The sequence below is a fragment of the Patiria miniata genome, unplaced genomic scaffold, assembly GCF_015706575.1.
Source record: "Patiria miniata isolate m_02_andy unplaced genomic scaffold, ASM1570657v1 HiC_scaffold_26, whole genome shotgun sequence".
NCBI classification, from domain to species: domain Eukaryota; kingdom Metazoa; phylum Echinodermata; class Asteroidea; order Valvatida; family Asterinidae; genus Patiria; species Patiria miniata.
The window spans coordinates 4,623,117-4,636,793 of record NW_024037065.1 but is presented as its reverse complement, the minus strand read 5'-3'; the positions used below and the strand labels follow the sequence as shown (position 1 = coordinate 4,636,793).

General features: G+C 42.5%; 1 long non-coding RNA gene across 1 annotated transcript; it reads left to right on the top strand.

Moving 5' to 3' along the window:
* Positions 1-8,045: 8,045 nt before the first annotated feature.
* Positions 8,046-10,663, top strand: LOC119734059. The gene is made up of 3 exons (XR_005272022.1): positions 8,046-8,805; positions 9,313-9,690; positions 10,360-10,663. It is a non-coding gene; the product is annotated as an uncharacterized LOC119734059 (long non-coding RNA).
* Positions 10,664-13,677: the final 3,014 nt, after the last annotated feature.

The window sequence follows — 13,677 nt, the reverse complement described above, 5'->3', positions numbered from 1 at the left end:
GTTGAATATGTGCATATTAAAATTTACACTGATCATTAACCAATTGATAAATTAACTACCGGTTGTATCAAACTTTTTAAGAATCTTCCCGAATCGCTACAACCATCTTCATGGCAGAACCGACATCTAATGATGGCTTTTAGAGCTTTACACTTAGCCCGTGACTGTAGTTGTATTCTAGGGTCTAGACGTCGTTGTAGCTAAAAACACCCAATGAAAACCAGCTGCCAGAATTTATGTCATGAAAATGTTTACCAATTTGCGCTACATAGCCTCACACGGAGCCTGAATGGTCCCCATTCACTTCGGCTGAAAACTAACAAATTGGTTAAAACGTAAGTGATGAAAGCAGCAATTAGTTTGTGATTAAACAATTCAGCAATTCTTTAAAAACGTTGACTCTATAGCTAATTCTGCAGAATTACCAGAGTCTGTTGATCCTCAACGAGAACACTTAAACAATAAATTCGTCAACAATAATTGAATTAACAATAAGAGATAGACAAACTCGAAGACCTGCTCTTTGGAACTACCTGCTACTGGCCTCGTATACCCTAGGCTGCGTCACTTTGTCCGAGTCCTCGCTCAACTCACTTGACGAAGCCGAGGTTGTAGGCAAACTGTCCTGTTGTAGTTGACTTTTCAGCCAGGCTAGGGGTTTCCCGCTTACTGGTGCCACAACCGGCCTGGGTGTCTTGTGGGTGGGTAGCTGCTCAACGGTTGCAGGTAGAAAGGAGAGTGATGCAGCTAGCGAGATCACCACCACCTCCTCAGCTACTGGGATTTCCATCTCATTCCAGACACCTGCATGGTCACGTGTAGACTGAGGAGGTGCAACATGCACTGCTTCTCGTGGTGTGGTTGGAACTGTAGCTGGAGCATTTACCGTCTCCGGGGGACAGCTCGCCGTTGCTGCAGGTCTTGCCCTGGGGCTGTTGGACATCTCTCTGCTCCATCCAACAGTGACTGTGTGGTGGCGCCCCCCGAGGGATGCTTGAGAAATTGAGGTCATCCATGTGTTGAGGATGTAGCCTTCTGTAATGTCTGCGCAGGTTGTCCCGCCGTTTAGACTAAAATTCACATCTTTGGCAGTCAAGATATCTGGGTGGAGTATGGCAATCTTGCAGATGCCGGTAGAGGCTTTGTCTCTGCAAAAACACTTTTGGGCATTTCTTGCACCTCAGCAACCTGTTCATCCAGACCGTCTGGAGTGGCCATCGGTGATGGCATATTCTGAAGTAAGAAAAAAGAGGCTTTTTAAATTAGTAACCATTCATCACCCTCTAAAAATACTTGTACCTCTTTGGTACTCTGCGATTTCTTACTGGCAACTGCCGTCGTTTTGCAGGAGGTACACCACTCATCGAATCGGAGCGTTTCATAGAAGATTTTGGAGGGGTCCTCACCCAACTCAATGTCGCAATGCTTCGCTTAGAGTCACATTCCTGAGAACCCTCATTAACCGTGTTAATTACCTCCATGGAAACGGCTTCAACCGGTTCTTCCATGGCTTCACTATCATTTCCTGACTCATATCTACACTAAATAGATCTGTCTTGGGGAGGGATTTCTATCTGCTTGTTACTGATTTCTTCATGCTCACTTATTAGGCTTTCGTGCCTAGGTTCAGTCCAATTTTCAAGGGTTTTCCCCTCATACAGTGTCAGCCGGTCAAGGTAAATGCCTTTTGTTTGTGCTCTTTTACTCTTTGAAAGTCGGAACACTACAAGTTTATCTACTATTAGATACGGGCCCTGCCAACGACTTTCTAGCTTTGAACAGACTCCCTTTCTCTTACCTGGGTATAAACCCTAACGAAATCTTCTTATCTCAGCGGTTTGTCAGACACATTTCGGTCGTAGCCTCGCTTCTGTCTTCTCATACTGAATTTAACGTGAGCATTCGTTAGTCTCGTTTGTAACTCTTCTCCGCAATCCAACTGGCCAATTTCAGGGTGTTCAGGTTGAACAGTCATAATATCAATCGCAAAGCCGTTTTCCTGCCAACATTATCATGTTGGGTGTCTTCCCATGCTTTCCTGCGGGGTCGATCGATATGCAAATGTTGCTTACAACTGCAAATCCCAATCCTTGGCAGCCTGTGAGGCTCTATCATGGTTGCAACCATGTTGATGAGGGTTCGATTGAACCTCTCTATCAGTCCATCGGATTTTTGATTAGAGGGTGCGGTTTGTGTTTTGTGTATACCGAGTGTACGGCACACTTCACCAAATACGTTTGCTTGAAAGTTTCTCCCTTGTCAGATTGAAGTTCCGCAGGGACCCCATATCGGCAACTCAACAGTGTGACAAGGACCTTGGCAAATGTCTGTGCTGTTGTGTCCACAAGTAGACATGCTTCTGTAGGGAGCTGAGATTTGAGATTTAAAAATATTACATGGATGATCCCTCATCATAATCAATCTTGCGTTAATTCTCCATTTTTTCTGTGCATAAAGAAACTTCATCTCTATGTAGACCGTTGCTCAGCCGATGGTAGCATCTCCCGAGGTACAGTCTGAACTTTTACGGTGAGTCTGAAGGGCGCCACCGCAGGGCGGAGGCGGGTCATGTTTATCTCCCGCCTCTGTCATCGGTCGGTGCTCTTCGACCGCCACTTCACAGGTAACATTTTTGCAGTTCCTTTTCTTCTGAATAAAATATGTCATATGTCCTTAAACCGGAAAGACCAGGGAATATTTTTGATATTGCAGATGGGGCGAACTAATGCATTTTCCTGCCATTGGGGAGTTTTCATTTTACAAATATTGGCCAAGATGGCGACCCAGTTGTCTTGCTATGGAGACCTATCGGTGATAAAAAGTGCCGTAACTTTTCCTAGTTATTTTTGTCAGCGAATCTAAAGATGACATGATAGTCTTGCGTTTATTCTTTGATTGCTGCTTCATAGATCGGGCACTGCCCGTACCGATGGTGTGGTTGTACAGGTTGGTGTGATGTAGATTAATTTCACCCTTGCAGAATACATCAAAAAAACTCAATTAAGAGTCTTTTGACCTCGTCATTATAACGAGGCTCTAAATTCTCAACGCTTTTGTTGTAGTGTTTTTTGAAATGTTGTGGGACATGCACTCCCATGGCAGAGTTCTGCTTGCACTCAGTTTCTTTGTCACTTTTCTTTACTTCTGTGAGGACTCCATCAGTAGTCCCACAGCGGAGAACCCGTTCGCTTCTACATAGGTTTAGTCAAACTGTTTCTTGGTCAGTCCTTACAAGTGTTCTAGCTTACACCAGACCACTTTCGCCAAGCTCTCAACCATATTGGCTATATTATTCCTAGTTTGGCGGTCCACCCTCGGTTGGACATTACATGCCCCGGCACTATAGCCTCGTGCTCAGGTGGTATAGTAGTGGCGGTGTCCAACACCTATCCGATAACAGAACGAGGACCCACCTCGATCTATACAACGGATCTTTTCACCATGGATGTGTAAGGATAAATCATTAAGGTCTAATACGCCTCCAGTCGGGATAAGTCCATGCCCAGAATTCGTGGGATCGGCAAATCGGTCACTATTGCCTTAACAAGAGCAACTGTGTGGCCAATCTCTATGTCAACTTCAACTGAGCCCATTGTGTTACCCATAAGGCTACCTCCAGCCTAACAAGCTTGAATATGACTTGTGTTTAACTTGGGATGTTTTTCCATAGGGATCTGAGAGTAAACATACTTCGATATAATCGTGTCTGCAGACCCCATGTCTACCGAAAATTGTACACTGATAGATCTTAACACCCCCTACATATAACCCTTCTTTGGGTTGCTCTAAAGGAACCAAGTTTGTTTCCGGTTTTTCTAACTCTGGTTTGGATTCTGTCCTCTCTTGCGGACAACTGGGTGAACCATTTCCTGGAGTAGCGGTCTTTCCACGAGTCCCGTGGTAGACCGCCCTGTAATTCCCGAACGATTTCTCGGGGAGGGGCACTTCGTTGCAAAATGCCCACTTCGTTGCAAAATGCCCCCATCATCTGCAATTGTAACAAGTCAACACCTCCGATTGTGTAGGGCCTCCAATCGGTTAAGCGCCTCACTCACAGCTTGGAATGTATCCTCATCTGAGCGAAATGCTTGTTTAGCTGGTCCCAACTATGGGTTTTCCGTGTTTTAACTCACTCTACAGTATTTGGGTTTTCTTGGCGATAGATCTCTCTCAGCTTCCATTCGCTCAAAGTTTTCTGTTGCCAATGCAGCTCTGATTGATTCGTCAAGGGTTTGGGGTCTCCCCCTAGATATGCCCTCTCAGATTGACTGGTGATTAATTGCATAGGCAAAGTGGACCCGTGCGAGACGGTCCCTTCCACTTCCATCAAATCCAGGATAGGATTTGATTCTTTCCGTCCCTGTTTGCGCGTTCGCAATTCCATTAAGGAATGTTTCGGCCATTTGTCCCGGCCTGAATTGCGCTTTGGTCTTGCGAGTTGGTCTATCAATTCTTCATACTGGAGATGTCTGCTTTCTCGGTTACAACGCCCAAGCACTGTCATTGCTGCTCCTTTTAAGCAAGCTGCTAAAAACACACCTGATTATTGCTCCAGCCATTCGCTGTTACACATGCTTCAAAGTGCTGACGAACGTACTTCTATCGACTTCTTTACGTCAAATCTACCCAGCAATATATTCGGCAGACCACTACGTCCGGTCATTGGATGCAATCCAATTTCATCTCTCTGTCCTGTCTGTACAGGCTCTTGAGACTACGGGACGATGTGTGGCGGTCACATGCCCTTCATAACCTTTAACCCGAGGACCTCTTATAGCCACACGGTTTCGATCCTTTTGTCTGTCTTTGCTACTACATCACGTATCTGTGTTGGTTGTTAGGGGCACCATAGGACTGGTACCAGTCGCATAACCCGACGTTTGTACCTTCAACTCCCCCATTAAATCATTGAATTTCACCTCCGGATCATCCTGCACCTCCGGGAGGTGCAATCCAGGAATTTCAACATTATTCCAATTTATAATCGGTTTATCAACTTTGTTCGGCGGGATTTTCGTATCCAACGCCAAGTTTTTAATTGTGTATCGGAGCTGCTCTTCCTGCAGCTGAATTTCTTTTTCCAGCTCTTCTAATCTCATTGGTTGAAATTTGGGGCGGTTCCATGGGGAGGAACACCACTCTCACCTTCGGAGGTAACTGTACCCCAACCTGATATGACGCTTGGCTTCAACACTGTAAAGAGAGACAAAGGAAAAGAATGGGTTAGGTGTTAGAAAAAAAGATAAAAAAGAGTAAAAACCACTAAGAGATAGGGCAGTAACCTGACTTACCGATTCATCACTTTCTCCACATCGTCAATGAGAAAATTCAACAAGATACCCTGGTGCAAGCACCAATGGGTAATGATGAATACCGATTTGTCCACGGTATGGTACCGAGGATCATCACGGTCATTGGCGGCTTCCCAGCTGGCGGTTAAGGTCTCGAGGTCATTCTCCAATGATGACATATGGGTAAAGAGTCTGGCTTTCTGAAATCGATCGCGCCAGTTGGCGGCGAAATGGAGCTTTTCTACCCGCTAAAAAAAAAAGAAAAAAAGAGAGATAAGTACGGAAAAATGAAAAAAGACCGAGAAAAAAGGAGTAACACTCACCGCCTTGATCTCGGCCGTCTAATATCTCATTACAAGGGTGACGAAGTCATTGGAGGATATAGGGGGTTCTCCACCGTACCTCTGTTGGCCGCCTTGGTAGCCTTCATTTTGTCTATTTCGTCGGCGGACGGGTCGATCTTGAAGATGGGATCTATGTCCGTCTTCTCGGTGGGAAGATGAGAGTAGACGAGCTCGCGGGGAGGAATACTCATATAAGTCATGAGACCCTTGGGGTCACGGATGGTATTGCCAATCATTTCACAGCAAGCACCCCGGACCCGCTTGGAGAGCTGACGAAACCGCCAAGCGTCGCGCCAGGCGGCGGAGCTGACGACAACAAGATGGAGATGAAGCCCCTTGATATTGCAAGCAACACCGCCCTTGGCGAGGTCGTGCTCGTACACACAGTACTGGTAATCCCCAAGCTCGGCCATGCAAATTTCCAAGATGGAAGCGACGGGGACATTGGCATGGGGGGTTGAGACGAGAAATAATCACGCTGGTCTTGTATACGTTGGAGTAGTCCGAGGACTAACATGTTTTTTGGGTTCGGGAGCGAAACCGGTGCTGTGAAGCTCGGCGGAGCGCTTGACTTGGGAGAGACGTCCAGAGATCATTCCTTGAACCATGTTGACAGTAAGAAAGCAAAAAGACAAAAGGTAATGAGCGCGGTAAAAACAAAAGCTTATATAGCGCGCGCAATGAAAGAGGAAATGTATACATCACCGATAACAAAGTATACATTTTATGCGCATGCGCAAAGACGCGTTGACATACTAAGTGTATACATTTTATACTTTTTTTACGTTATGTATAAACATGTTGGAGTGTTGTTCTCCTCAACTTGCCTGATGGGTCTTGAACTTTGTCTGAGTGGTATGAAGCTCTCCCCCATCTGGTGGCACCTCTTATTTGTTTACCTCTGGTGGCTTGGTAGTTTGATACCCGTGGCACTTTGCATTCTCGGAGTATGTTTATATCCACGTTGACCCCACACATCTGGTGAACTTCATTTGCCTATACGAACAAAGGGGGAAAACAAGGGTGCTCAAAATATTTGATTTACCATAAAAAGACAATAGACATAACTACATGTATGTAAAATTAGCATTGTTATTTCTGTATGTACAGGTTTGACAAGCTACATTGACTGATGTTGGAATGGACGATCACCAGAATCAATCAGAAAAGAAAATGAGCCCAAAGCTGTAGGCCGTGTACGTGTTGCTGTGCGCCGTTGTGGCTACTTAGCCGATCCCCAGCATGAAAAGCCACACAAAGACATTGACAACAAAGTGGACATGAACAAAATCTTCTTCGCCAGTAAAAGCATCAGGTTGTAGTTTCTCTGAAAGATATTTCTAGTTTTTTTCTTCTCCGTTAATTAAACAAAGCATAAAGCTGGAAAATAAATCATTGAAATTGAACATGTTCCAACCCATTTGTAAAAAATAATGACTCGTATTGAATAAAAGACAACATGTTGGAGCGAGCACCTTTAATGTTTAATATCCAGGTACTGTATGGAATGTTTCCATGACAACATGTAATTTGAGACACCCAACCCTCACAACCAGCCCATTTACCCCTGATTAACGTTTGGCATGTATGGAGTATCTCTCAGGCCCCAAACAGCCGTTAAAACCACAGACTTAACCCCATTTGACATTCCATTTTGGTCACAGGGGTGATCGAAATAATCCCGATGCTTATAGTGCATTTGTACACAAGCCTATGTAAATGTGCACAAGCACACAGGGTTTTCCCGCCAATTTTCAACCCCTCCAGTAGGATCACAAGACTGACACCCCCTCTGAAGGACGTACTATGGTCCATACTAGGATCTGGCGATAGATGGCCCCGGGTGTGTTTACCACGTGGCCAGGACAATATAAAACATAAAAATGTCTAGAATCAATAGTCCATCCTGAATCCTGGTAAGAAACAATTCTTGCACAGAAATCAAGTCGAATCAAATGTTTAATCTAGGTGGCAATTCCATGAAATTCTTTAAAACTGCAAGCATCACAAACTTTGTCGCATCTAAAATACAGGCACAAAAGTGAAAAGTTAGATTATCCTTGTGTTTCTAAATGTAGGCCTATGTGGACATGTGGACATATTGATTGTAACATTTGGACGCGATGATGGAATACGGGGAGTATACATACCTGTCTACTGATTAGCGTTGTTGTTAAATGTTAAAACAACGAACTGTTACTGCTATTTTATCTTTGAAATTTAGTTTTGTGCTTTCAATTTGAATGTTACAATTGTGCTCAAGTTTACTAGAATAACAAAATTGTGCTCAAGGTTGTTTGTTAAACCTAATAATATGATGAAATTTTGAGACCGTTCGCACCTGCCCTTAAAAGTAATAGCTAATTCGTAATAAAGATACATAAAATATGCAAAATTTAGGTATCAGAGGAAAGAAGAGCTCTAATCTTAAATGTAGCAAACGTTGAGAAAAAAAAGGGTATTACTTTTGCAGAATTAATCAATTAAGAGTGGTGGTTGTTCGTGAAAGCGAAAAAAGAGACCAATTAGCAAATTCGCCCCTTTGTGAAAAGGCAAAAGTGATTATGCGCAAAATTCGCCCCACTGCGATCTAAAATGCATTTTGTTTGTCAAGTACGCACAGATTCTGACCCACTGCGCATGCGCCTTGAAATTCACCCCCTCGTGAAAACGTTTTATTGCACGCGCATGGAATTCGCCCCTTCGTGATATACATGCCATTGTATCGCAATGTATTTATTTACTACCTTTCATTAATACCATAGAGTGCGTGAATTCGCCCCTTCGTGAAAACGCAAAACGGCACTTGTGTCGAATTCGCCAATAAGGTTCATTTAGATTTTAATTAATATTTTTGAAGGTATAGCCTTACCCGGTTGAAGTTATTGATATATTTATTCATTTTCACCAAAAATCAAAAACTGATATGATGACTATCATGAGCAGTTTACGTCATTTCAACGTTTCCTGAAAGACGTCCAGTCTTTAAAAACCTTGACGGCGGTGTTTGGCAATTTGTTTGCAGATAAGTAAGGATGTGCTTGTTTTGGAGATAACCACATTATGGAAGATTCAGAAGTGTGCGACTGTAAGAAATGTTCAAGCAATTGGACCAGAGCAGTGCCATCCATTCATCGAGGAGAGAGACTTGTGACCAGAGCCAGTAACCGGTAATTTGGGTTAAGAACATGTTGCCACGATTCAGCAGTCCACCTGTTAATAAATATCACACTTTTCTGTGTCCCTATACATGTATACTTCTCGATCCCTGGCCGTTCAGAGTACAATTTGATCAATATAAGATTATGTTCCTTATCATATCTAGGCCAGTCTTGAAATGTCACAAACATTCTTCTTTGCATCTTCTGCTGTAAGGATGACTGCCAGCCGCTTAACTGGACAAAACATAAATTTATGGAATCAGTCAAATGAATTTCAAGTTTGCACTTTCCTGGTGATGAGCAACTTGTTCACAAGGCAAAAAGACAAAGTTGCTGAGCATGCATGTCAATGAAGAACCTGTGTATTTACCTCCATGTAATCATGCACGCGCGCATCTAGCTGCGTATATTCTTTTTTCCGTGTGAACAAGATGATACATATTACGTAGAATGACAGCATTAACTTTTACATTTATTTTGATTATGACTGTGTCTGATTTTTTTTTTTGGAAACAGAGAAACTGAAGAATACCAACCGTCAAACACAAAAAAGGCAGTTCAAGGAAACAAGGCCACTTCGACAAGAGGACACCGAGCACAACTCCAGTAAACCAAGGGAGTCAAAGCACGCGAGGAAGTTAGAGCAGTTAAGGGAGTTAAAGCAGGCGAGGGAATCAAACCAGGCGAGGAAGTAGGAGCAGGCGAGGAATTGGGAGCAGCTGAGGAAGTCAAAGCAATCGAGGGGGTCAAAGCAGGCGAGGGGGTCGGAGCAGGCGAGGGAGTCGGAGCAGTTATGGAAGTCGGAGCAAGCGAGGGACTCAAAGCAGGCGAGGGGGTCCAGGCAGCCAAAGCGCTTGAGGCAGCCAAGGAACACCAGCCAGCTCAGAAAACGTGGTAAGTTCAATCTTTATGTAAAACATGCAAATTGATCAGGGCACCTGATGACCAGTGTCTTTGTGTTTGTTTTGTGTCCTGTCACTCTGAATCTCAACACACTGAAAATACAGTTTTCCCCTTTAACCACCTAGATTTGTTTTAACTGCAATGTGAGCCCATTTTCACGGTGTTAAATTGCCAGGTTCACTACGATCAGCCTCACTGAAAGACAACCAAAAGCCTACGTTAAGAGAAACATATCCCACCTCAAGGCTGTGATTGTCGGAATGGTAAAGAGGCTTTAAACATAAACATTTTATTTACATTTGCACTTTCCTATGGTGCTCATTGCACCGTGGGCCCCCACTGACTCCATAGGAAAGTACCCATCTAAAGTGTGACATCATGGGTCAGTTGAATTAATTAAGTGTCAATAAGTTTTCCATTACGTTTTTCCACTATATAGTATGACCTTGCGTGAAATTTGATTTCACCAGAAGTACAGCACCGACAAGACCATATGCCAAACCCCTTACACAGTTCATAATTAATTTGTCATTAATTCTTAAAAGCATGGCAATAAATAGCCCCCTTGCACATATCCTTTTAATGCTGATTTTGTGCAAAGAAATAACTGGTTTATATTGGCCCATAGACGAACAACTTTGTTGATGTTTTTTCACACAGACTAACTCCTGGAGACACAAACACTACTATGAAGGAGGAGAAAAACGAGGTGAGTGTTAGAATCTTTCTGGGAATATGTGGTTGGCTCTACTTGCAAAACCAGATACTGAGGAGGTGGTGGCGGGGAGTGGTACGATAATTATATTTGTTTAAAGCCTGTTCTGAAAAGAATTTTTTTTTCAGTCGAACTGTTTAAAGCAGTGACTTTTTAAATTTATTTGACTTAACTAACTTGATGCTCATCAGCTGCAATCAGAAACTCTTACTGCAGTTCCACATACACACAAATACATTATGTAAAAAGGTGTGTAATTCTGCTTTTCAGTAATATTAGTGGATCCTGCTGTGGCTTTCCCCAATTTGTGTAAAGATCCTTGAGTATGTATGGAATGTGTCAGTTCCCGGGCAATGTTGATGATCTCCAAGGATGCTCTGGGCATCAGCTGAGAAGAAGCAAGGCAGATCATCAATTAATTTGCCATACTGTCTGATCCTGGTTTTTCATTGGTCCAAAACACTGGTGTGCTGTAGGATGTGCGTTTTTCAAACCCTTGGGGACGCGTATCGTCCCTCGGGTGTTCAAAAACGCCATATCCCAGAGCACATACAGCAGTCAAAAATTGTATGTGACCTGTCACGACAAAAGGGAAGATAAAATCAATAATAGGTTGTCGAAAATATGTTAAGAACAATTGATTGTTCCTACAAGGTAAACTGCATAGGTAGCAAAGCTCTGCGATTGAAGCGAACGCATGCACAGCCATCTAATGACGAAATTCAATAATATGACATTTCAAAGCCTGATTCTAGACCTGCAGTCTGCCGATGGGGCTGTTTGGCCCCTCATTTTAAAGCCAAGTGTTGATTCTATCATAAACCTCATTTTCGGGCCTTTCGTGGTGACAAATCACAAACAGTTAACAACTGAATTATTCATACCCTAAACACATTTTTTGAATAGTTGTCATGCGACAAATAAGTTTCTTCTGGTTTATGTTGCTTGAGAATGTGATAAACATTTGCATCTGCACCCAAGACAGTTTATGGATTTAGGTGTATTTTATGGGCAGTAATACAAAAGATGGTTCGTCTTGAGTTATTCATAACCTTTCTTGAATAGGTCCCAAGTCAACATGAATTACAAGTTGAAAACACTTGTTCATGGCACATTTGCATAACATGGTACATAATTTTAAAAACATTCCAAAATATAGATTTGGGTATATGCATTCTTCTGAAGGACGCAGGAAGTGATTATATTATATTTCAATATGCAAATGAGTTGCATAAAAAAGAACTAGAGGTTGTGTTGGGCCATTGTACGTTGATTGTTGATTGTTGATGTTGAGGGTTGAAAAATAACGTAATGTCGACTTCACTAGGAATTGTATACAAAACAAGGGGTTCGAAGAAAAAAAAAAGCCAGACCAATATGTCTATTCTCTGATAAAGTGTTCAACTTTAGCCTCGAAAAATGACAACCTTAAACCATTAAAAATTGTAGAAAAAACAAATCATAAATTTTAGAAATGATAAAACACGCAAATGCCATTCTTGAACACTATTAGACAATGGATCGAAAATATTGCCTCGATTTTCACAAACAAACCGGTGCGTTTGTACACGAGTTAAAACTGTTTCAGCATTGTTTAACATCATTTCAAAGAAGTTGAAACCCCTTAACGTTTCGAGGTTTTTATAAAATTATGAATGTTACCAGTTACAACTGTTTTTCATGAAAGCCTTATGTGATTAAGACTTATAATGGGTTTTTATCACAAATACCAGTCAGATCAATACACGTAGTTATGGGCAGCTAAATGACGGAGATACCAAAACAAACATTTCGAATGTATTTGCTATTTAGCCTTTCATTAGAAACGGTTCATTATATTAGTCATCATATGTGCCATTTTTCCATATCAAAATGCAGGTGTTTCCTAAACCAATTCTTACTGTAATCATAGTCATTGTTGAGCACAAATGGCTATCTTTAACGATGGAAACATCAAGATCTGAAGCTTATTGCTTTTATTACACGTATTACGAAGTTAAAGATGAGTTTGTAATTAACTGCTCTTCACAAAAGCCTTATTTTCATTGAAATTTAAATATTTTCTTTAGGTATACAGTTGAATTGCTTAGACATCATCAAAGACTACTATTAAGCACAGAAATCTAATATACAAACCAATCTTTCTAAGCCTGCAGCTTTGAAACGGTTACACGGTTAACCAACCGTTCAAACGGTTACACCTTTCCTTTCTTTCGGTTCGGTAAACCGTAATCCAATTTTTTAAAAAATCAAGTTGCGTGAGAGCAACAAAAAAATCCCAATCTTTTGAAGATCGACGGCGAGAACGAGGTAACAGTTGCCAGACCTTGTTAGATCAACTGGTGTTTGTAATCGCCGCATCTCCTTAAGTGAAGTCTTTGTACATGTAATTGCTTTTATATGAAGCAGCTGTAGTATGGATGGCATTTTTTATCAGAGATGAGCGACCGACAAAGGATGCCGACATCAATGGATTGACGGCCGAACCGGCATGGTACTGGCTAAGACAAAAAACATTGCGTGATTGTGCACGCCGCTGCACGCGCTGGAAAATATAATCAGGTTATGTTTTTTAATTCATGGAAATATTAGGAAATAATACTTCATGTTTGTGAAGAAAAACAATCAATTTGGAAAAAACAAACAAAAACAAATCCGATCTTTTGAAAAATCAACCAAGAACGCGGGTAAACCGACACTTGCCAGGTGCTACTATACTAAGGTGGATTGCATCTTGTTACCGAATAAGACATCAAAGAATTGTCGGCGAAATCGGCCTGGTACTGGCCCAGAAAAAAGTTTCTCATGTGCGTGTATTGTGCACACACTTGACAATCTGCATTATCAGCCTCGACTCCAGGGGCGCGTGCTCGTTCCTTACACTAACCTCTGGCTGTGATGATGACGTAAATGACGCTGAATGGCTATTCACGGCGTACTGCGCGGGCATTTCGAGGATTGCACGCGAGCGCATTATGGGCACGCAGGGCGTCAGCGGTCATCAATTATATTGTTGTGTCTTTGATCCATGGGCAGCTGGGCAAACTGCTCTTGGACCAATCGTTTGGTCCAAGGGCAGCTTTGGATTTGGCAAATTTTCCAAGGGCAGCTTTGGTCCGAGGGCAGCCTTGGTCCAAGGGCAGCTTTGGTCCAAGGGCAGCTTTGAAAATTCATCCTCGTTCATCGACACAGCTTTAATGCAAAAAAGATGTGCAATGCGGTCCGGTGTGCAAGCTTCATGCATTTGCGTTGGCTCGCGTTTG